General features: G+C 38.1%; 1 protein-coding gene across 1 annotated transcript in view; it reads left to right on the top strand.

Annotated features, from left to right (window-relative positions):
- The window catches only part of tfap2e (transcription factor AP-2 epsilon), an 82188-nt gene that overhangs the window by 9429 nt on the left and 48530 nt on the right, over nt 1-24229 (top strand). The window lies entirely within an intron of this gene.

The following is a 24229-nucleotide window of genomic DNA, read 5'->3' as shown; positions in this document are numbered from 1 at the left end:
TAAGCATATTCAGTAAACAAGAATCAATGGAATCATGTTTCTATTTTCCTTGCTGGAAGTTCGTGAAAGGTGAAGGATAAACATATCGATGTTTTTCAATGTTTTGTACGTGGGAATATGCGGACAATGAGTCACATTCCACAAGCACCAATTATTTTATATTTTATACAATCCTGAAGACTGATCAGAAATTATTTCCAATACTGGCAATTACTTGCCAACAACAGGCTTGGATTGGTATTCTATTTATTTATATAAAATATTGACTTATATCCTAACTAAACCTGCCAGAGAAACTTTCATAATAAAGAAGCGCGTTTTTAAAAGTAGTCTCCAATGTTTGTGAGCGAGACTTGGATTATGTCTGTGGTTCGAATAATACAAGAAGGGGATTTACACAGAATTACATAGAACATGCATGGCAGAAACAGACTACTTGTCCTAATCAGGCTAAACTGGTCCTTAATCTATATTCGAACCTTTTTCCGCCTGTTGATCGTAACTTTTCGCCCTGCTTTACTTACCTAGCTCCTCCTTAAACGCAACATTCTCCGTGAGGTGGTAAATTTCTCCTTCTTCTCAGTTTCCGAATCTTCCAAAGCTATCTACCAAATTCTCCACTCTTCACGTCAAATTTGTACTGACGGCTTTTAGTTTTACACTTCCCTTGTACATAGTCTATAAAAAACATTTTATATGTTATCGATTTCTAATCGGTCATTTCTGGGCCTTATTCAAGGAAAGCCATACCTAAGGTTTCCTAAAAAGTAAAACTTCTCTCTTGTGGTACTATGTTTGTGATTTTTTTTGCACCCTATCTTTTGCTTCTATATTCATTTACCATAATCTGCCCAGAACGGTATACAGCCCGCAATTATGGTCTAACAGAACACTGCAACCAGTTTACTTTTCAATCCCGCCGGTCTGGAAATAAACCCTAGCACTGGTTCTGTTTTATGACATAACCTAAGTTGATATTTAAAGCAATTTGTATATTTGCACTTGAGATTCCTTGTTCCTCTAATGCATTTAGATTCTTATTTTCGAAGCAATACTTGTTCTATTTATTCTTCTCAACAAATTGGAATGCTTCGCACCTATCTGCCTACAGATTTCCCGATTATTTATCCATTGTGGCAGTTCATTGGTGTCTCACTTTGCTTCAGTCCTCCATCGTATTGACTGTTCCCTGCACCCAACTTTGGTTTATTTGCAAATTTAAAACTTGGTCTTGATTTCAAAGTCTAAATATTTAATGGACACCGTGAACAGTAGTGACCTCTTGTAGAATCACGCTTTTAGCTTTCTCCCACCTCTTCACTCGTGAGCTAACCGTTATTTGTTCCCTGATTTTGCCTTCATTGGTGAATCTATTATGTGGCGTCTTATCAACGGTCATTTAGAAATCTAGATAAATTATATCTACTACATTCCCCTAGTTGACTCTCTCTGTCGTTCTGTCAATTAGATCAATGAGAATGGTCAAGCAAATCTTTTTCTTCTGGATTCTATTCTATGTATTTTTAAAACATTTTTGATTTGATTTTTTTCCTATTTTCTCTTTCAGTGGAGCTTCCATTTTCTGCCTCTAATATTACGTGACTTTAATAGTTCCTTGGATATTTTTTATCTTCCAATTTAAACATCGGCGTTATGCTACCTTTTCACTACTTCCCTTGCATTAAAACTCTGTAACAAATTATTAGAGTGCCTTTGGGATCACTTCCCTAAGTTCTTTCAAAATATGCTGGTGAAATCCGGAAAAGAGATTTTATCCTCTGAGTTTCATTATTTTACAAACCTCTCTTTAAAATGCGGTTACATGTGGCATTTCTAATCTCAGTTGATTTGTCTCCCTGGTAAATCTGACACAAAGTAATTACTTCACATTTCTTCCATTTCCCTCTTGCTGCCTGAATTTGTCATGCCCATACTTGCTGCCCATATCCAAAGCCCGTCTCCCCCTGTTTTTACCTATTATTTTATTCCCTTGATAATTGAGTTTCATAGTTGATTACTGCCTTCCTAATTGTTTCTCTTCCCCCCAATGTCTTTGTATTCTCTCCGCCATACCCCCGCCCCCCGGCCTTCCACGTTTTTGGTGTCTCTTAACCGATAGTGCTTCATTCGTGTTTATTGTGTTCGTGTTTTTTGGCGCCAAATATATTCTTCATCGTCGCGCTTTCTACATCATTTTTTGCCAATATTTTCCTTTTTATTTGGAAATTGGAACGTTTGGCGTAGGCGACAACTGATCCACACAGTCGAAAACCAAAATTGTCCCCACAATCTGAATACATTTATTCGAAACAATCGGGAATTCAGGAATAAAACTGTGTAAGGAAATAGGCCGTTATGAGGAAGAGTGAGAACTTTGATACAACCAGTGTTTTCCTGGAAATGGCGAGAGCGAATTAGAGATTGACCTGTGACCAAGTCATTATGAGTGAAATTGGAATAGCTGATTATCTAAGAAGCTCCCCACTTCAAAACTTATACTTCACAGGTCAAGTTTAAAGAGAAATGTAGCGAGGGGCTCAGTAATATGCCTTCTCAACTAGAAATTATTTTTGAAAAGGAGATAAACTCGTTAGGTTTGGCAACTTCGATATAATCAATTTCTTTCTTCAGTTTTGTTTAAAAGTGTACAACTTCAGCCAGTCTTATAAATTTGTTTCCAAAGATGCTGAGGAGGTTTAATGGACACCAGACAGCGAAGAAAAGGTGTTATTCAAATTAATTTCTCCTCATAGATGTGGAAATGAGTGGAGTTTCAATGCACGTGATTAATGTTTTCTTTTAAAATCAGCGCAGCCCAGTCCATATTCGAAGTATCGAGTCTGCACCAGAAGAAATGACTTTCATTTCTGACCATGTTGCAGAAGGAGTCAGTGGTATAGATTCCGCTTAAATCCCAAGCACATAACTGCGTGGTTAACGTCTTCAGTACCGACGGAACCAGCTGAAGTTAGCTGGAGGAGAGAATAGCATGGGTGTCTGGAGGTTACTATTTTACTTAAAGTGCCCGCAACTGAAACGAAGTTAAACTAGAGACAGTAAGGCAGTCTGAAGTCCAACACTGGCCGGTCAAAGTTTTGGCTGACTTTTAAACGCAACGGAGCTTAATCGATTTCATATCGACGTATGATTCGTTCCTTTTCTTTTCCGAACAGATCTTTTAATCCCAAAATAAAATTTCGTGACGGTTTCGGAGCAGGCTTTCCTCACGGAGTTCTCGTTGGTTCAGTATCCGCGCTTTGCCTCGTGTCATATGATTCTAAAAAATACATTTAGAACGTTTTAAAAAATATCGGCAGAATCTTTGCATATGATTAGCAAAGTCGTGTAAATAAATATTAAACGAATATTACTAGTCTGCCAGTCAGGTTTCCAGCAGATGCCGCTGGGGTCTCTTTTTTTTCCACTCTGAAAGCCACCTTGGCAGAATAGTTGGCTCATCTCCGCCCACCTACCTCTTAAATTCCCCTGGGGTTTGTATGGCTTTCGGTTACGACCAGCTATAACGCGCCCCAACACATGCTCTTAGTAAAAATGACAGAGAGAGTGAGAAACACACACACACACACACACACAGAGTCAGAGAGCAACAGAGAGCGAGACAGAGACAGACAAAGTCAGAAACAGACATAGAGAGAGGGAGACACACATACAGAGAACGACACACACACACACAGAGCAACAGAGAGCGAGACAGAGACGGACAGACAGACACACACACTGAGCCAGAGACAGACAGACACACACACACACACACAGAGCCAGAGAGCGAGACAGAGACACACCACACACACACACACACACACACACACACACACACACACACACAGAGCCAGAGACAGACAGACAGACAGACACACACACACACACACACACACACACACACACACAGTCAGAGAGAGGCATAGAGAGAGACGGACAGAGAAGGGGATGGTGGGAAGAGGGAGCTGAAAATTAAAAATGAAGTAATTCAAATAAAAGCTAAACGCAGTCATCCGTAGAACAAGCGGCCACAGAAATGGACGGAATGAGCAAACAAAATCACATCAAAATGAAAATACAAATAAGTGTGAAAAGCCAGCAAACCAGTAATGAATGGGGGGAGAGTGGTGGCGGGTGATAGATGGGTGTTCATTAACCCTCTCCTGGGCTCGTTTAGCTCTCATTTCTGCTATTAGCCCCTGCTGAGCTATTACAGCCTTAGACAGCCGTCCGCCGCACGGGACCGAGGAATCTCAGCTCGCCTGGGACATTACAACCTTTTAAATACTGTGCTGTGCTCACTCTCAGAGTATGTTCTGGTTCATCCCCTGCGTTCGTCTGTTTCTATCGTTTACACATCAACCCGCCGGTGAGCTTTCCCCTCAGGCCGGCCGAGCGCTTGATTACCTTTACCCCTGTACTTTAGAAAATACTCGTTTCTAACCGGACAGGTTCAATCATTACATAATTATAAAAACAGATTCGATTTTTACCCAGCCTAATAGTTGAGTTATTGTTTGAGTGCTATATCAACGTTCCCTTTACGACAGATTATTGCCAAAATGTTGTTACATGCCACCATTTCCCGTTTATAAAAGGGCATGGAAGGTACTGAATCCACTATAGAGGGAGGAAGGAGACTTTACCAGTACAACAACTGCAAGGACAGTTCTTAACCGAGGCATTATTTGTTTTCAAGACTTGTTTATTTTAAAATGTTTCTGATTCAATTACGCAGCGAATCTCGACTAAATATTAATTATGTTCATTTCGATTAGTGTTCTGAAGCAAAGGCAGACTGTTACGAACATGGGTCATTTTTAGAGTAGCTCTTACTAATGCCAGCAAGTCGTACGTCACCGGGAACCCGCATCTTTGTTTATCATTTGAATCACTTCTTTAAATACTATCGGTGGAATGTTTCAACATGCAAATTATATTAACGAAAATAGAGCCGTGTATTTTCATACATTTCAGCACAATAACTAAACCACAGTTCATAGTTACACGGGGAGTAGATGTTCTGAACGAATGGTTGATTTCAGGGCCGATGTGCAGGCTGGGGTGGTTCTCAGACAGAACTGAATGAGTTTCTTTCATGCACGGAGGGCAGAACTTCCCCAGCACTTCCACTGAAAGAGTTAACAGCCCTGGATTTGTAGTTGTATTGTCAGAGACCGAGGTCCCCATGCTTAGTGCGTTCGTCATTCTGAGATCCTTCTGTGTTGTATTAGTGAGGGTGACACCAAACTCCCAAAATAGGACAATGGAGGTTTCTAATTTTAGTATTTCACAACTAAGATCAAATTCCTGCCGAAGCTGAGTGGTGCCAGAGTGCAATTTACTGAAAACAAATGTATTGTGGCGTATACCAGGAAGTCCCCCCGCTGTAAGGATGCTACAACGTTTATTTCACACTTTCCAAGCATGCTGATTACCACTTGAGGTTGAAAAGGCTATAAATTCAACAGTCCACCCGAGCTGTGCACAAGACTTTTACATAATCGTCCTGCGCAACTGGATACCTTTATTTCACGTCGTGTCCGGCTTGATCACAAATAGCCACTTCTAGTAAAACAAAACTTAGGACGCTAAAATGGTTCGTGCATTTTTAGCATGAATTCCCACCAGAAACAAGCAATTACACAACCAATTTAACAAACTCTACACAGCTTTCATTGAGGTGCTGTGGATCTCACACAAGCTTGTCTTGCTCTGTGTTTATCTGCACCAGAAAAGGAAGAACATGTCAGACAAGAGAAAGGAGGGAATCAATTTATTGTTCAAATGACCATTGCTGCCAATTCTCTGAAGTACCTGCAAATTTATGCAATGGAAGATCTGGTTGTGTTGGAAAGGAACATTCATACGGTCTGCAGCTCCAAGTCACTTGTTGCATATAGAAAGTGATGTTGAAGACAGCTATGTGCACATTGCATTCCAGTACATAACATTAAAAAACAATCTTGAAATGAAAAGAGAAATCTGAATGAATTATAAAGATACTCCACAAAAAATACTGGAATGTAACAAACCATCAATAAGCAAGAATAAAACAAGTCATTTTGCTAAACCAACTGATCATCATTGTTTAAGTAAATGCAGGTTCTGTACAGGTTATCTAGCAGTAATCTAGCATAATCATAGTACTAAGCAAACAATGGATTGGATCTGCTGTGACTATTAAAATATCAAAACAAAACTGCAGATGCTATAAATCTTAAATTAAAATAGAAAATGTTAAAAATACTCAGGTCAGGCAGCATCTGTGAAGAGAGAAGCAGGGTTAACACTTCAGATTTAATGACCTTTATTCAGAACTGAAACATAGAATTGAAGTCTATCTCCACACATGCTGGCCAACCTCCTCAGTATTTTCAGAATTTTCTATTTTTATTATTGCTGCCGATCTCCTTCTTGAACAGATGAACTGAAATATATAGTTCCCACATTTAAAACAGTTGCAGTCTTGCAGGAGTTTCTTTGCAAACATTCTCAGGTAGCTTTAGTTTGGGGCTAAGGACAGACTGTAGACAATTACATTCAATTGAACAGAATTAATTTATAATTAGAAGCCATTATACATTTATACAAATTCATGAGGTGTGCAATTGAAAAATAGTTATTAATTAATTTTTAAAGAGGTAGATTTTATAGCATTCAATATAGTGATACTTGCAAAACCAAAAACACATATACAAAATAATTCATAGACTTAATGCATTTCAAAAACTGGAATAGACCTTTTAACCAGTCATCTGCCTGACATACAATGGGAAATACAAAATATCTGGAACAAGAACATGGAGAACCAAGGAATGCAATTATGTATAAAGCATATGGTGCCAGTCAAGACGAGATTAATTGAATAAGAAGATTCCAATTTTCCATACAGTCCTGAAGTATAGACAGTCTACAAAATTTTAAATGCTGCAAGTGCAGAAGGAGAAACATACATTTTAACATTAAGTTATTATTTTGAATTCATATTTCCCTCCAAAGACTTTTAAATCTGTGTTAGACAAATACTTCACATTAGTACAACTGTAAAAGATTGAGAAACAGCAGTTTAAAAACATTTAGCAATTCTAGCACATTTAGTGCACCAATTGTTAATTCTTATTTTTATTCCTCATCCATAATATTAAGATTATTGACAAAGCAATGTTTATTGTCCACCTCCACGTGACCTGTGAATTGGCAATTTTAAGATTTAACCACATTGTCGGTCTGGAGTCACGTACAAGCCAGACTGTGCAAGGATGGCAATGGGATGTATCCTTTCCTGAAGGACAACATGGAGACAAATGGTTTTGCATAGGCCAGTTTCCTGGTCACCAATACTGTAAGCAGCTTTTTATGACAGTTTTATTTATTATTAAAATTTAAATTGCCCAGCTGTTATGATAGGACTTGAAATCACGTTTCTTGATCGATAGTCTACTCTTTGTATGCTGGTACAGCAACTTAACTACTACTCTACTATGTTCTTTAAATCAGGTTTTATACATCATTACCATAGATACAAATATACCTTCAAACAAATTATAAATTACAATGATCAGATAGAACTGCATTGAATACTTCATAAATTATATACCATTTTCATAAAGTATATCTGAATTTGTGAATGTATTTTGAGACATACCAAGTCATTTGGATTAAGATTTAACAAACATTTGTAACCATGTAATTGTTTCCTTTAATTAACTTCATGCCTTAAAGGGAGTCCAGGATTCACTTTTCATTTACATGACGTTTCTGCACATGGTTCACCTAAGAGGCCTTTATAAAATAAAACTTTAAACAGCTTTTATGAAATTAGTTTTTACATTATTAATCTCCTTCCATTCATTTGGGAGGGGGGAAATTAAAAAAACCTATAACATCTAACAAAATAAATGGAACTTTAAAAGAAAATAAAACTGTCAAAGGATGTTTTGCTCATTAGATATATTAGGCGAATGGTGTTTGACTGAGCCACCGCCCGGACACGGCTCCCCACCCTTCTAATAACCTTGCACAGATATCTGAGCCCAATCGTCCTGGCCCTCCCAATCCAGGAGTCAGGCGCCAAGACACTGCGAGGCTTCAGTAATGACACGGCCTCAGCCAGCAAGCAGCTGAGTCCCCGCTCTCAGGACGGCCTGGTCAGAGGCAAGGCTGGGAGCGGAGGTGCGCCTCCCGTCAACGCCTGTGAGACTTTGTAAGTGATTTTTTTTTAGTTTTATAAGATATGTTCAAAAGCCATTAAACTTTGAATAATTTTTAAAAATCCTGTAAAATACTTCAAAGTGATAATAAATAATCCAAAATATAACAACGTAAAAGGAAATCAACATATCTTTTCTGTCCGAACCTCCAGGATTGGAGTCCCTATTCAACAACGTTGGGGCCCACCCAACCAGTCCCTCCTGGAGTCATGAGGCCCCGCCATAAATCCGGAACACGCTGGATGACGGATGCGAGCATTTCCACAATCCCCGTACGTTTAGGCTTCTCCACGTGGAGCCCAGCAGTAAGGCAGAGTGAGAGTAGTGTCGACATCTGTCATTCATCATGTTCCATGGGGGCCGCATAAATCCAGGAGGCAGTTAACTCCAGGCGGTAGCCACACCGACTCGGCCCATTGACATAAGCAGAGAGTAGAAAGGGTGTAGCCTCATAACAAACTACCACTCAGGATGGAAACTTTAGCTTCATCTCTATTTTTATACCCTATAAATGTTAAATAGTCTTAGTACCTGCTCCTCCAAGAAATGTGATGCAAGAAAAGCAAATCTAGTGATAAAGCTGGACCTGGAAAATGGTTTCCATTCTTTTCAATTTTATATCCATTTATAAAACTATCCAGTGTCTGCTAATCTGCTTTGATGGCAGGAATAAAAGTTTAACTGAAATCTCAGTGGAAAATACATCAAGTTTCTGTATTTACGTGGTTATATCATTGGAGCAATTCTTTTTTGAAATGCACAAGAAAATAAGAGCTGGGTTTGGCCACCAAGGCAGCCTCACCATTCACTATGAACATGGCTGATCAATACTGGCCTCAACTCCTGTGCAAGTTCCCCATGGTGTTTGATGGAGTTGATCTTTCAAATATTTATCCAACTCCTCCTCAAATAGATCTAATGATCTGGCTTCCACCACCTATCCAAATATGGCGGGGGGGGGGGGGGGGGCAAGAATTCCTACGATTCAATTAAGTAAAACTGAGGCTATAGTAAAATGCAGAGAAGATTTTTGTTCCATTATGAATGAATGAAAATTGACTGACAGGAACTTCATTTGTAATGAAAGCACTGTAGCTCAATCAGAGAATCAAATAGTTGTCCAGATATTACCATATTTGTAAGCATACCATTTAATTAAATGCAGTGCATTCCAAAAACAATTTATTCAAGCAAAATGGAAGTCAGTAAGCTTTGGTTCATCTGGCTTTGAGATCTGTGATCTAATATTTTTTTTCTTGTGCTTTGATGCCAGCTGACTATTGAAATGTGTTCCTTTACCTTCAATGATAGCACTTGTGTTACTGGAATTGTTTTATACACTTTGGAATGTAGTGTGTGATGCAAATACCACATGGACGCCACTCAAAGCACACTGCCAAGAAAAGAAAAAAGAACCAAAGTGAAGCATGTTCCTATATTAATCTGATAAATTGCATGTTGATATCAACACCACATATGGCAATGGGAAGTGAAAAATTGCTTTTAAGTTTTGTTTCAACAAGGAACACATAGAGAAACATGCACGCATACTCATACACGCTTAGAATCAGAGGGTCATATGGCACAGAAGCAGGCCCTTCAATTTGTCCATGCTGGCCAAGATGCCCATCTAAGCTTGTCCCATTTCTCATTAAAGGCAATTTCTGCAGAACAACGTCCTAGTTATCTGAGAAAATGTTCAGTATTTATAATAAATCTTAAATCACTTGGCCTTTAAGAATTTCAGAATTTTTGATCTAACATCTTATATTTCAAGTATGAAATTTAGGAAAGTTTTCATATTTTTGGATACTTTTTGACAGGTCAGTATAGCTCAGGGCTGGATCTGATCTGTTGACCTGCAATATGACCTTGATAGCTGGAACTTAATCGCATTTAAGGTTGCAAGGTGGTTGGCCTTGAGGAGTTGGTAGTGTTTGCTGAATTGCCAACTTTCCTATTTCCACAGATACGGAGCTTGGTATCTCCTGGGTTTTGTACCAATGGCTAGCTACCACCTACTTTTGAGAGAGCCAGTGGATTGCTGAATGTTGGAAAGCCTCTGGCTCAGAGAGATGCTGGGAAACAAGGGGGTTCTCTGGCTTGAGCTGTAACAGGCAACGGAGTGGGTGGGCTGTGGTTGGTGGGTATATGCATGGTAGCAGTCAAAAGCAGACACAGCAAATAATAGCCATTCAAAACTCTTAAATCAGCAGGTCATGAGTGATGCTCCCAGCTCTCCACTCTCACTTGAGCCTTCAGCAACCTGCTACTGAACCTGATCCACCAGAGCTGGATCAAATTAACTCAAACTCTTTGTCCCAATATGCGCCATGACAGCAGAACAAGACAGAAATGGGACAGTATTGGGTTGGAAATAACGTATGACAGAAAACCTTTGGATTATTTGAAACAAAGCAATCACCAGCCTGAACAATGGATGGAACACTCTGCCAATGTCAAACACATTGTGGAGGAAGCTCAGGACAGGCATGTGGGAAGGAGTAGGTGACTGGAGAAGCCTGATGATGGTTTAAGGATTCCTCCCCTTAAGATCTCACTCTATTTCCAGGAGCTGGGATTTATTCTGACTGTACATTAGTGTAGGGGCACAAAAATATAAGCATTAGAGAGTGCCCCGAATGTCACTCAGAGTTTTGACAAGGCTGAGCCAAGACCAAAGCCCTTCCAGGAAAATATTTGGTGCCAACTGATGAGAGAAAGTTACAAAATCCTAACCCAATAAAGGGATATCAAGATTCTTACTCAAGATTGTCACCCTCCACAGTTTAATGCCTTCACTGTGGATCCACTGTGAACTGTATCATGTCCTTCAACTACCAAGCAGTGGGAGGGAAGGGAATGGCAATAATGGCCTGATGAAAATGAGGTGAGTATAAACAAAGCAGAAAATGCTGGAAATACTCAATAGGTCAGGCAGCCACTATAGTGAGTAAAAGAGATTTAATGGTCAGGTTAATGATCTTTTATCAAAACAATAAATGAACATTGAGAAATAAGTTGTTTGGTCCATCTTTGTGGAAAAGAGTGGCAAAGGAAAAGTAAATGGTTTAGTGGTAAGTTGCCCATATGTCAGTTATAGCACTCTAGCTCTGGTTTTCCAATGTTATATGCAGGCCTAATTTTCTGTGGCAGATATGGACAGATGCAGATGAAACATGATTCATGGGAATGTAAAACCACATTAAAGAGACATTTAAAAAGGAAATGTGGACAATTAAAGAGGAGTATTAAAGTCACAACATTCTGATAATTTTTAGTAAACCTCAAAGTCACTTAACCCCCATGTTGGAAGGGACAGGTGTCTGAAAAGTTGCATTCAAAAAGGAAGGCAATTGTGATCTAAGGTGTTGGCACAAGTTTATGGGAAGGTGAGAGAAGACTTGATCTACTGTTTGAAAGCCACGTAATAGATGTTGTTCTTTAATGGGTGTTTGTCAGAAGAATCAGGTTTATTTTCACTGACATATATAATGAAATTTGCAGCGGCAGTACAGTGCAAGACATAAAAATTACTATAAGTTACCAAAAAATAAATAAAATAGTGCAAAAGAGGAATAATGAGGTAGAGTTTATGGGTTCATGGACCATTTAGAAATCTGATGGTGGAGGGGAAGAAGCTGTTCCTGAAACGTTGAGTGAGGGTCTTCAGGCTCCTGTACCTCCTCCCCGATGGTAATAGTGAGAAGAGGGCATGTCCTGGATGGTGAGGGTCCTTAATGATGGATGCTGCCTTCTTGAAGCACCGCCTCTTGAAGATGTCCTCAATGGTGGGGAGGGTTGTGTCCATGATGGAGCTGGCTGAATCTACAACCCTCTGCAGCCTCTTTTGATCCTGCACATTGGAGCCTCCATACCAGGCGGTGATGCAACCATTCAGAATGCTCTCCGCCGTACATCTATAGAAATTTGCAAGAGTCTCTGGTGACATACCAAATCTCCTCAAACTCCTAATGAAGTAGAGCTGCTGGCATGCCTTCTTCATGATTGCATCAATGTGTTGGGCCCAGGATAGATCCTCTGAGATGTTGACACTCAGCAACTTGAAGCTGCTCACACTTTCCACCACTGACACCTTAATGAGGACTTGTGTGTGTTCTCCAGACTTCTTCCTGAAGTCCACAATCAATTCCTTGATCTTGCTGACGTTAAGTGCGAGGTGGTTGTTGTGACACCATGCAACCAGCCGATCTATCTCATTCCTGTACACCTCCTCGTCATCATCTGAGATTCTGCCAACAACAGTGGTGTCATTGGTGAATTTATAGATGGTGTTTGAGGTGTGCCTAGCCACACAGTCATGAGTGTAGAGAGAGTAGAGCAGTGGGCTAAGCACGCTTGGGTGCACCTGTGTTGATAGTCAGCAAGGAGGAGATATTATTACCGATCCGCACTGACTGTGGTCTCTCCATAAGGAAGTCAAGGATCCAATTGCAGAGGGAGGTACAGAGGCGCAGATTTTGAAGCTTGTTGGTTAATACTGATGGGATGATGGTATTGAACGCTGAGCTGTATGGATGAACAGCAGCCTGACGTATGTATTGCTGTTGTCTAGGTGCTCCAAAGCCAAGTGGAGAGGCAGTGAGATTGCATCCACTGTAGACCTGTTGTGGCAGCAGGCAAATTGCAGCGGGTCTAGGTCCTTGCTCAGGCAGGAGTTAATTCTAGCCACGACCAACCTCTCAAAGCACTTCATCACAGTAGATGTGAGTGTTACTGGGCGATAGTTGTTGAGGCAGCTCACCCTGCTCTTCTTGGGCACTGGTATGATTCACGCCTTTTTGAAGCAGGTGGGAACCTCCAGTTGTAGCAGTGAGAAGTGGAAGATGTCCTTGAACACTCCAGCCAGTTGGTCAGCACAGATTTTCAGTACCCTGCCAGGTACACCATGGGGGCCTGATACCTTGCGAGGGTTAACTCTCTTGAAGGATGTTCTGATGTCGGCCTCTGAGCCAGAGATCACAGGGTCACCAGAAACTGTGGGGATTTGCACAGGTGTAGTGTTATTCTCCCTTTCAAGGAGTGCATAAAGGGCATTGAGCTCATCGGGGAGTGAAGCATCACTGCTATTTGTGCTGTTAGAATGCTGTTAGAAGGGTAACGCCTGTGCCATTCCTTAGTCCACAAGGAGATAGAGCTGACATTCAAACCACATCTGAACGTTACTGAGCAAGCTGTATCCTGCATATTCACTGCAAAGGCATAGCACTGCATCTACGTATGTACTGACTTGGAATCTGTGAAGTTAGATTTGTAGCCATCATTACCAGACAGTTACAATGCTGTTTTCAAATAATTTTGCAGCATCTTGGTGGATGTGGCAAACCAGGTATTGCTGGCTGTTGATACACACAAGTACGTCTTGTATTATGCACCCTCTAACAGTATGACAAATAGTGATTGGCCTGTTTCTGAAGAGGTGCCTAACATTGTAGTTAGCTGCACATTCATATATCTTAAAAGCACCATGGTACCTGTTGTCCCAGCACACTGTGGAACTAGGAATTTCTCCATTTACTCACCACTGGCAAAATGAGATTTGTTCCCTTCTGCCTGCAGTGCAGGCTTCTATGTATACCAGCAAATGGAACTGGTATGGAGCAAGAGACTTACTTGCATTCCTGTACTTTACTTTTAACCAAATCTGATAGCTACATCTTGTTGGGAACTGGAAGGGCAAAATAAAATTGAACGTGCTATAACGTTCCAACAACAAAAACAAAAATTGTAACCATGAAAAATGACCAAAATATTGCAGGTTTAATCAATCCAAGGCTTTTACCCACTAACAAAGCTACATCTGAGCAACACTGGACACTTATTAAACTAGGCCACCTTTTGGAAATGATTTGCTCAGACATAAGAAAATAGCAGCAGGAGCAGGTCACTTTAAATAGTTACCCCCCACCTCCCCCCATCCACCCACTGCCCCCTTGTCCTTGTCTCTGGTTTGAGATTCTCCCACTAGTAGAAACACGTCACCCTCTGCCCTGTCATGTCCCCTCAGGATTGTACATGTTTCAATAAGATCATCCCTCATTCTTCTAAATTCCAAAGAATATAGGTCCAATATCTTTAGCTGCTCATAATAGTATGACCCTCTCATCCCAGGAAAGCTTAGGGAAATTTTGTGCATCAGACCTCCACATCCATGTCAACATTTCAAAGATCTGTGTATGAGTTTGAAGCCAGTGTTTCATATGTGTTAATTGCCAATCCATAAAAGCTATGCTGTGATGCAAAACTGGCTGATTTATACCACAACAATAAGCAGCCAACAGTGGAAATCTCAAATTTTATTTCCAAACACCCTTCATGGTAGATAATATAAATGAGAAATAAGATAGAGGTTAATTGTTAATCTGAATTAACTGAAATTCTCTTTGATTACAAATGTGAATTTTATGTCCAAGCAGTCAAAAGTCAATTTGTCTGCATAAAGCCCAGCACCTCAAATAGAGCCCAATGCAGAATTAATGCACTTGGTGCTCAAAATACTCTATGCTAATCACATCAGTGAATCTAGATCCCATTGTAATGAGCTAAACATTTTTGTAGTCAACTTTCTGATATAATATTAACTTTCAGTCTAGAATTAATTTATCTTGTTTTTTATTGTTTGAATATGCCTGACTAAAACTTCAGACCCTAAGCTGTACGATAAAATTAATGTCACACCATCAGCAATTTGTCCCTACATCAGTCACTGTGTGCCGGTCCACTGGAATGATGGTAACTTTGACTAGAGGAGCCTATTTCACAGGACCCAGGCGTGCATGGCTGATCCCAGCGGCCTCTTCTCCAGGTGATAAAGTGCTTACTGAGCAACTGTCATTATTGCAGCCACTCCATCAATGTAGACGAGAGAGACCTGAGGTCTGGAAAAGCTGCTGTGAACTCTAAAATATTATTCTGATAAAGAATAGTCACAGTAACAACCAGAAGGATCAAACCTTTTGTGGTAAATTCCTTCTACGTATAAATAATAGACTCTCTAACTGCTTGGAATAATAATTTCAAAGCAATGTTCATCTGTTACACTCACACAGTTTTGTCAGCTCCACTTAAGGGACCATCCAATATTGTGTTAAGTCACTGAGGAACAAATATCCTTTTGCTTCCCATTGACAATCATTGCATTGATTCCTGGCAACTTTAATTGAAAGCTTATATTTGCTAAACCTGGATGACACGTTTTCAGTTATGTTTACAGCTTGTCTGACACGATCACCTCTAAAGCAACATCCCAGGTGGTTACTGCATTGCTCATTTCAGCAAATCTTTTTCAAATTAAAGTGATACACATTGGATACTTACAAAAATGCAAATAAAGATACAAGTCCAGAACTTGGAAACTGTAGTCTAAATGCATGTTAAACAAATAACTCTGGTAAGAACATACATTTGTGATATATCTACTTTTATTTATTGGCTTGTCCTTTTCAAACAGGACAAATCCAGTTTAGTTTATTTGACCAGCTTGATGCTATGATATCAGTGCAACCTTATGGCCACTTGACTGTGCTTGTTTTCTCTGTACAATTCCCCAAAAGTGTGTGGACTTTTAAGCATGAATTATGCTCAGTGCAGCTCAAGTTTCCATGATCTTTTGTGCTATTTTTAAAAAAAACATTGAGCTTGCTGCAGGCTCTGTCCTCAAAGCTGGTCACACCACCAGAGTGAATTAATTGCCGTTGAGAGTTTCTGCTAATTGCATTTTTTTGCAGGCCCTTTAGAAAACTCTAAAAATTAAGCTGGATCTTTTGGGCTCAAGGACACACTAATAGGTATGTTTTAAATGGTTTGAGTGTAATTTTTTTCTTAATTCACCGTGAAGCTGACTATTGTATTTCAATCCAATTAAAACTAGTTTTTTATATTTTGAAAGATAATTTACAGTAATTTAAGATCTGGTTACTCACAATTGCTGGATTGACACTGTGATTAAAAATGCTTACTTCTTGTGATAAATCCACTTCAGTTGTATTAATCAGATCAGATTTTAAACAAGTTAGCACTCTTAAACTATAAAAAAGAATATTTTAAAAGGAAAATTCCTAAAAAAAATATGGTTTTATATGTTGCCTAATTGCACTAGTTTATGACAGATTTTATGTTGGATAATAAGTGAAATAATTTGAGCAGAAACTCTGGGGAGAAGGAACACTTCAAAATTACTTTCATTTTTGGCATAATTTTTGCCAGAAAGTCCAATTGCAGCCAAGCTGGAAGGGCCAGATCACATATTCAATACATATTGGCATAAGTATTATATCTTTTTCATGAGATGTCAAACTCACAAAAAGTTTTATCATTGGCAAATATTATCCAGGGCTTCCCATCTGTTTGACATCTATTAATTTGTTGTGTCAAACATTTTAGGAGACATTCATCATTATAATTAATCTCACATTAAATATGCTTTTGTTAAGCATTTATGGACATAAACTATTAATTCAGTCATATGTTTAATTAAAGTACTGCATTTACATGAATTCCCTTAAACTCTCCATTGTGCAATGAATTGCATTAGTTAATTATTTATTTTATTGGCATAAGTCAAAGATAAGTCAAAGATGCCCTTTCACAGAGGACTGTCAAAACCATTGAGCTCAGGGTAATAGCTTCCATAAGGGGAAATGAAGAAAATGTAGTAAGGAAGAAGCTGTAAGACTTTCCACTAACTTTGAACTCATTTGTTTAGTACAAAGATTCATTTAATTATCAAGTTATGTTAATAAATCTATATTAAAAATAACAATTCATTCCACAAAATAGGTGACCTTTTCCATAATGTTTTTTTTTTTGATCAGTGATTGTAGTGGTGTGCTGGAGTGACACATCATTCCAGTACAAAAATATTCATAGCAGATGAGCTCCACCAACAAAATAAAGAAACTAAATTAAGCAAACAAAATTATATGTAGTTTTCATCATTTTAAAGATTTAGCTGCAGTTGTATCAGAGAGAAACAGGAAATAACTGCTTGTTTAAATTTCTGAATTTAAAATCAATGCACACTACTTTTTAAGATAGTAGAGAGGAGAGTTCATTTGTAGTTATATTAGCGGAACCAAGTTCATTAGTAACTATGTTAAATAAAAAATGCCAATAAAGTTAAGTATGATTTGAAAAAATAAATGTTCATGCATTATGGAATGGCAAATTGCAAGCTTAGGTTGTGATTCTTCTTCCAGTTGCATTTCAATCTCAATTGGGCCGTCTGAACATTGAGGTTTGCTGTCTTCCTGACGATAGAAAGAGGGATGCAGAAGGGGCTTCTTCTTGACTCCTCAAAATGTTCAGTGACACATCCCAGCAACTGGTTGTAGAGTATATTTCCATACTCCCAGACTGAGTAGCCTTTATACTGGAAAAGAGTGAGTGCTGGGCAGAGGACCTGAAAATAATACAAAATGGATAGATATTTAAATCCAATTCACAAATAGGATGAAATGACAAGTCACACTGAATTCTCTTGTTTTAAAAATCTGCAGTGTTAACATATTTCCCAGAAAATGTTTTAATTTAAGAGAAAGAATGAGTTGCATATAATTATTTACATTGTATTGTGAGCAGAACATTTTAGGTTCAAGAGCTTTTGAAGCTCTTGAAATTAAATAAGAATGGTTGTATGATCAAACTAAAGTCAAAAGAATTGTAATAAATATTGAGATAGTAATGTACCTTTGGGGCTGAATGTCTTCCACTGAATCCATCTAACAGTAAAATGATGGAAATCATTATCCAGTTGGTTTTTATTCAGTGCATAAGTCGTTTGCCACAAATATCATAAATATCATACAGATGTTAGCAATAGTTACCAGGGAATTTACATTGCAATATGGAAATGTTTATTCCATAATAAATCTTCAGGTTTAGTTTCATCCCCATTTAGTTAACAAGAATGTACAGCTACAAACATTCAGTGAACTGGAAAAAATACTAGGTATGTCTTTGAATTTTCCATTTCAAATTTGAACAAATGGGGTTGGCATCCAGTTTTCCTGCACTTATCAGTAATGTTGCTCATAATGCTTCCTTTTAAAAATATAGTTTCTTATTGGATTGAATATTTAATTTTCCAGAGCATTCATATTTGACATGCTGTAAGAAATTTTCATTTATCCAATGAAATGATTAGTGCCTATAAATCAATACTTTTGTTTGATTTTATGGATTTAAAATGTTGAAAGTCTCTGCTTTTGATCAGTGTCGTGCCTGCAGTGCTAAGTGGATGTTGTATTGGTGTATTGGGGATCTGTACAGTTTGCAATAATTACTGATTCGTGGCAAACAGCAGCAGATGGCTTTTATTCTCATTAAGAAAACAAGCAACATTTTTTTGTTGGAATTTATTCAAACACTTGCTTTGCTGTGAAATTAACACATGCATAAATATTATACATAAATTCATCTTGGTTTGGGCAAAAATTTCATTTGAAAATTAAATAAAGAATTTTGCTAGTTTTTTTAATTCCCCTTGATATTAGTGAAACATTTCTTTCAACCTGTAACATAAAATAGTAGTGTTAGTGTCTCCGAGGGAGCCAAAGCTCCTTTCAGAAAGGATATGTAATTGTAGCTGTTCAGTTTGGCCTCCTGTTCCTGTGTGCATATTACACACCCCAGACTCCAGTAAACTTCAATCCAATTCACTTGCAAACCTGTTTAATAACCACTTGCTGTCACGTTACAACTGCAGCCAGGGAATATGCAGCAAGGAAGGACCGATTTCCAGGGAAGAAAGCATGTTAGATTATGTTGCATGTTTTGTTCATTCTCTTCTGAAGTGATCATGATAATAAGATTTCTGCATCTTAGAAATCACCTAGGCTTTCACTAAACAGTGTACAAGTTAACCTTTTGAAATAATTACAGAAAATCTTATTCAAATGCTACATGCTAAGTTAATTATTATTATTAGACTATATGTCATAATACATTTTTAGTCCCTTTATAAACGGAAGCAGACAAATCATACAAACTGCCAGAACAATCTTTCTGAACCTATTAGAGAATGTCTTCATATTGGGTTGTTTCAAAAGATGTCCCAACTTATTACTTTTAATGTTCTTTCAACGCTGATTACCTCATTGCTTTTAAATCCAGTTTTAATAGATGTCCCATGTTATCAGCTATGATGTAATTTTAGATAAGAGAGATGATTTCTTATCTTAAAGCAAATTGTTTAGACATTTTGTTTTATGTTAATAAGATTTTACTGAAGATATTCAAGGCTTTAGACTCAGGAGGTGGATGCCTATATAAACCAGTCTGACATTTCACATAGGACAGCATAAAGGTGTCACCCTCCATCAGATCACTGTCCTTGGGAGTAGGCTTTTTCTTTAATATAACTGAATTACTCTTGTCAGGATTTAAGTGTACTTTGACTGCTTGTCCTACTTAAGACAGTAATACTCAAGTATTCCTTGGTGTTACTTCATTAAAATAATTGTCAAAGTTTTGTAATAAAGATATGAACATTTGGAATTGAACTTCTTTCTGATGCTCCCATGAGAAAGTGATCTTTTGTTATTGACAGGCAATTTCTCACAATTGCAATCAGAGTGAGTCTCCCAACTCATATAAAATGAAATACTGGTTACTAAGCATTGCATGGTATTGTCATACTTATTTTAAAAACCCACAATCCTATCTCTTAAAAACAAAAAAAATAAATATTGTGAATAGCTTCAGTACCTGGGCTGGACCTGGGAGAATTCTTGTTTGCGGACAGGGATTCCTTAGTTTGTCTACCAGTTTCCAGTAAAGTTCAGATTTGATAAATTAATCATTTAATGATTAAGTGCTTCATTTGCAATATTGAATTGATCGACTTGAATATCGATGGCTCTTTTAGCCTATTAACCCCACATAGACACTCCTTGATCAATGCCAGGTATTGCAGGGAAAACACAAGGAGTGATTTCTTTTTAATATTTATGGAGTAGCCATTATTTTCATTTCCATTAGATTTTCTTTTAACTTTTGAATAAAAGTAAAGGTACTATCAATGTCTAGTGTTACTTCATGACACATACATATAGGATAACAGATGGCCAGCAGTGATTTACAAAAGCAGTAATTCAATAAAGTGGTTCTGATGACGCCATTAATGGTACGACTGAAGCTTAAGCAGACTTGGAAACATCAACAGAACGCCAAGCTTGAATTAATGCTTAAAACTCACTGCCAGCTGTTTGTTATTCTTTATAATATGAAACCTATAATTTTATAATTATAAGTTTTGGCATTTTAAGCCTTTATGTGGGAAAAGGGATGAATGCCATAGAAAGTACATGAAGAGAGTTAAAACAACCAACAATGATGACAATGACAATGAACTTGAAAGTATATCACACTATAAGACTGTCACTGATGTATGGTGTCAAATGTTTTTAGCACTATTGCATAATTATTATCACGTTATATTATCAGTCTTTATGTTTGACTGACTCACTTTTGGCCATTGTTCAGCCCCTGTGTTCATTTATATTTTGTAGTGGGGGGGACTAGACATTGGAAATTAGATTTTATTTTGCCTTGGTAAGTTTCCTTTGGCTTATAAAGTATTTTTAAGAATATTTACAAATGTCCAGGACATAAGAAAGGTATCTGCTTTTAAAGCAAAAGCAATAGATCTTAAAATGCTTGAGATGACACTAAAGTATTAGATAGGTTTTATATTTATTTATATTTGTCTATGTCTACTTTTGCAGGGTAGGTACAAATGAAAGTCTCAACAGCCAGTGGCACATCACAATTCAGCATAAAGTTTTTGTATATGGGGTGTATGGGGTAAAAAGGAACGGAATGAGATAAAGTGTTAAATGCTTCAAGCAATTTTAGAACATGAATATAAAAAAAATTACAGTTTCAACCTTTATTGTAGAAAGTATCATAAGGGTTTAGATTTTTAGAGTTTTGTCCGGCTTACAGCAGTGACGGTTGTTTGAACCTTTGATCTTCATTTTATGGTTTTGCAATACTTAATGGCTATTCATGGTGCACATTTTTCTTATCGATGAATGTTAGTGTATAGCTTACAGTTTATGCTTGCTTAATTCTTTGATGTTTCTGCTATTTGGAAACCTGTTAAATGAATTTAAAGTAGCTCAAATAGTCACTTTTTTCGATGGTTTGTGATGTACTAGGTACAAACCTTAGAGCTAAAGCACCTCCAGATATGTTAGAATCTTCCAGAAGGTTAATAGGATGTCGGTCTTGCCCTGAGACAGTGAAGTGCTGACTTCATAATCTCAGCCAGTCTAGGAGATATTATGAGTGAAGCTCAGAAGATGAATTGTAGATTTTTCTTCACCAAACCATAGAATCATATGATTTGTAGCATACAGCACAGAAACAGGCCCTTTCAGCCCACCTTGTCCATGTCAACCTTGATGCCTATCTATGCTAATCCCATTTGCCTGTATTAGGCCTGTATTCCTCTATGCCTCTTCTATCCAAGTACCTGTCTAAATATCTTTTAAATGTTGTAATTGCATCAACCTCCAGTGACAGCTCGTTCCAGATATTTACCACTTTCTATGTGGGAGAAAGTACCCCTTAGAACTCCTTTAAATTTTTCCCATCTCATTTTCAACTTGCACTCTGTAGTTCTAGACTCCTCTGCTTCTGGGGGAAAAAAAGATTCTATGCCCTTCATAATTTTATAAACCTCTATAAGGTCACTCCTCAGTCTTCTATGCTCTAGTGAGAATAACCCCAGCCTATCTAATCCCCCTTTATAAATGTTGGCACTTCAGGGAGCTATGGATTTGCACCCCAAGGTCTCTGTTAACCAACACTCCTAAAGTCCCTGCCATTTACTCTGTATATCCTACCAGAATTTGACCTCCCAAAGTCTGGTTTACTTTATTCAGAAAATATGCAAATATATAATATCATTGCAGTTACAGGACATATCATTCCATTTTCTTGCAAGATTTACAATACATCAGCATGACACCTTTTTTTTTCCCCAAATACATCCCATAAACAATGTACACAAGGTTTTCACACAGGCTTCAGTCCCCCAATGTGCAATGGCGTAGTTCCTTGAACAAAGACCTTTCTCCATAGAGTTTTTGCAGCAGATACACCAAGAGTTGTTGCAAGCCACAGCATGTAGTACTACACCTTGGAAAGTACCCGTCTGCAGCATTAATTTGTGGACAGATCATTGCATTGGAGCTTCAGACAGACCAAAATGTGTCTCTCACCATGTTCATGATCTTCCAGCATTTGATGTTTGTCTCAGTGTGCATCCTAAGGAACAGCTTACATATGATGAACTTCAACAAAGACCACTGCATCTCTTTCCAATCCTTCTTGTCAAATGTATATTCTAGAAGAAGGATAATGTTCTCAATTTCACTGCAGCAATCTCAAGGGTAATGTGGTGGATCAGAATCTTCTCTGGTTAAAAGGGTAAATTGTAAAATGTAAGACATAGCAATTATTATGCTTGAATTTGCCTTATTATCTGACTCCCGGGAAAAGGAGTTTGCCTACCACTTGATCCCCCAGTTATGTCACACTGTTCCCTCTGGAAAAAAAAATGGTTCTCTCTGGAGTAATTGTCTGCTATTGTGTTGGCTTAGAATTGAGTTGCCAATTTTTTGTGGGCAGATGAACACTTAACTTCCTGTACAAACAAGCATTATGAATCTAACCCTTGTGATCAGTAGAAATTTTCCCTGTAATCAGGGAAGACCTGTAGGCAGAATCACAATGTGGAGAATATAATTTTGTGGACTTTCCATTTACACAAATAATCCAGTGTTAATCCTAGTCAGTTCCATAGCAGAGACAGGCAGTGGATGATATTATAAAACAATGTCAGAGATATCTGCTGCTTGGTTCATAGTTTTTCCAAAGGAAAGATTTATGTTGAACAACAAGTGAAGTTTCAAACAAGTATATTAAAAGTTAAATCTTTTGCTTTTCCCAAGATCACCAGTTGCTTGTCTTTGAAACATACTGTTACTTTCCAGTGTGCTCTTGGATGAGCCTTTGGAATATCAGTGTGGCCCAGCACAGTGAAACATAGTGCAGGGCCTCTCCCAATGTATGTGGTTAACCAAAGGGCTTTGGCAGCTGCTGAGATCTTTTGCTCAGGCTTTTACATTTACAAATATTCAAATCACCTTAGCAGTATAAAAAAATAAATCATTAAAAACACACACAAATAGATTGTGCAGTGAATTAATGTGGGAAAATGTGAAGTTATGAAAAGAAGAATAAAAAACTATATTATTCAAGTGGAGAGGGACCACAAAATGTTGAAGTGCAAAGGAATTGCGGAATCCTAGTGCATGAAACACAAAAAGTTATCATGCAAATAAAGCGAGTATTTGGGAAGGTGAATGGAAAATTGACCTTTATTACAAGGGATATGGTGTGTAAGAGTAAGGAATTTTTGATGCAACTCCAGAATGCACCTAGAGTACTGTGTGCAGCTTTAGAATCATAGAGTCATATAGCACAAAAATAGACCTTTTGGCCCACCATATCCATGCTGACCATCAAGTGCCCATCTGTACCAATCCCAATTACCAGCACTTTGTCCAGTTCCTTCTCGCAGAAGACTGCCAACCTTTGCAATTCTCCATCCCAGAAAGTTGTGGACACAGAGTCATTGAATATTTTCGAGACAGAGATCGACACACACTTAAAGTACAAAGGAACTGTGGGGTATGAGGAAAGTGCTGTTGAGGCCAAGTTTTCATGATCTTATTGAATGGAGGAGCAGGCTCAAAGTGCTAACTGGCCTTCTAATCCTCCCACTTCTGTGATCAAAAAATAAAATTAATTAAATCCATTTATGCTAACTGGATTAAGTCAAATAAAAATATCTATTTACCATTTGCCCAGCAGCTCCTCCTTCCCACTGATTTCTATGAGGCTTCTGAACCTACATTAGATTTAACGTGGTCACAGTTCAGTGAGCAGATTTCCCAATCTGGATGCAGAGAAGTGTGTACTGG

Source organism: Pristis pectinata, chromosome 22 (assembly GCF_009764475.1).
Source record: "Pristis pectinata isolate sPriPec2 chromosome 22, sPriPec2.1.pri, whole genome shotgun sequence".
Taxonomy (NCBI): domain Eukaryota; kingdom Metazoa; phylum Chordata; class Chondrichthyes; order Rhinopristiformes; family Pristidae; genus Pristis; species Pristis pectinata.
Note: the sequence above shows the minus strand (reverse complement) of the source record. Positions and strands in the feature narration are given on the sequence as shown.